Source organism: Abrus precatorius, unplaced genomic scaffold (assembly GCF_003935025.1).
Source record: "Abrus precatorius isolate BTA unplaced genomic scaffold, Abrus_2018 Scaffold8, whole genome shotgun sequence".
Classification (NCBI taxonomy): domain Eukaryota; kingdom Viridiplantae; phylum Streptophyta; class Magnoliopsida; order Fabales; family Fabaceae; genus Abrus; species Abrus precatorius.
The window spans coordinates 11,287,243-11,288,992 of NW_020874428.1; the positions used below are offsets into that span (position 1 = coordinate 11,287,243).

Sequence of the window (1,750 nt, forward strand, 5' to 3'; positions counted from 1 at the left end):
TCTTGATATGTCACTGCAGCAAGGACTTCTATTATGATAAAATCATCATTTTGTTTTTCCTGCTTATTGGTTCTTCCTTTTGGTTTAGTGCAATTGTTATCCTCTAAATTTTCCTTTTTTAAAAGAGTGAATTTACCTCTTTACAAGTTGTCTTGTGCTTCTTTTTCTTCAACATTCTTTGTAACTATCTTTTTCTCCTCATCTTTAGGATTAGGAACCTCAACTCCACTTCTTACTATGATAGTATAGTATTGCTCCATTGGATTCACAATAGTATTGCTAGAGAATCTATCCTTATCCCTTTGTGCCAACTACTCTGAAAGTTGTCCTATTTGAGTTTCCAACTTCTTCATAGATTCCTCTTGATTTTTGAAGCTAAATTATGTAACTTTCATAAATTGTAGCAGTGTTTCTTCTATTTCATTCATTTTCTCAGATAGAGGTTTTGAAAATTGTGGCCTTCTTGGAGGTTGAGATGAAGAAGTTTGACAATATAATTGTGGAGGTTGAAAATTGGCATTGAACAATGGTGCTACTGCGATATTACTTTTTGATGTAGGACTTTGTTGATTCTATTTATAATGTGGTTGACTCATTGGCTTGATGTTGAAAATTAGAAGAAATGGAGGTTGAGACCTTTGAAAATCACCCATGTAATTAATTTGCTCTTGAGGTTTTGGTGTAAATATATTACATCCTCCATTCATATGATTTTCTGCACAAAAATCACATATCAAATAGTTTGTTTTTATAGCTTCAACTTGAAAAGTATTGATTTGTTGAGTCAAGACTGCAAGTTGTTCAGAAAGCAATTGATTTTACATCTGATTTTGGGTGATCAAAGTCTCAAGTGCCTTTGCTTCAAATGCTCCCTTACTTGTAACATGTCTCTTATTAAAATTCTGATACATGCTGGTTGCCAGCATGTCAATTAATTGCTAAGCTTTCTGTATAATTTTAGTATTTAATGAACTTTCTGCTGTTGCATCTACCATGGTTCTTGTAACAACATTCATCCTATTATATAAAGTTTCCAGTTGCATCCACTTTGGAATGCAATGATGAGGACATCTTAGTAGATCCTTATATCTTTCCTATGCATTATAAAGAGATTCACCATCTTATTGAACAAAAGAGGTGATTTCACTTTGCAACTTGGTAGATTTTGATGGTAAAAGATACTTAGTTAGAAATCTGTTCACTAAGTGAGTCCAAGTAGTGATACTTCTTTGTGGTTGAGCTTGAAGCCAATATTTAGCCTTGTCCCTAAGAGAGAAGGGAAATAATCTCAAGCGGATAGCATCTTCACTTACACCATTGATACGAATGGTATCACATAGCTATAGAAAATTATAAAGATGCAAATTGGGATCATCTAAAACATTTCCAGAAGACTGATCTTGCTGTATCAATTTCACCAATGCAAGTCTCAAAATTGTTGGCTTGAATTATTGGTCTAACAATACTCGAATTGTAACCCCACATAGATGGAATGACATAATTTGCCAAAGTCCTTGTCTTGTTGTTTTAAGCCATATTATTCTTTTTGATAGTGTTTGGTTCACACTTAGTTCTTCAAAAGTGGATGTTATCTTCTACACTTTCTTTTGCAACTTCTTTACCTTTGCTTAAGAGTCTTTTCTATATCCAGATCAAACCATAAAACAACTTTATTTTTTGTTTTTCCTTGTATACAAAATAAAAGTAAAAAAAATTTAAATAAAATTAGAGAATTATAGAGAAGTAAAAA

At 32.3% G+C, this 1,750-nt stretch overlaps 1 non-coding gene across 1 annotated transcript; it reads left to right on the forward strand.

Moving 5' to 3' along the window:
• The first annotated feature begins 1,053 nt into the window (after positions 1-1,053).
• LOC113848637 lies at positions 1,054-1,157 on the forward strand. The gene has a single exon (XR_003501902.1). It is a non-coding gene; the product is annotated as a small nucleolar RNA R71 (small nucleolar RNA).
• The last annotated feature ends 593 nt before the right edge of the window (positions 1,158-1,750 follow it).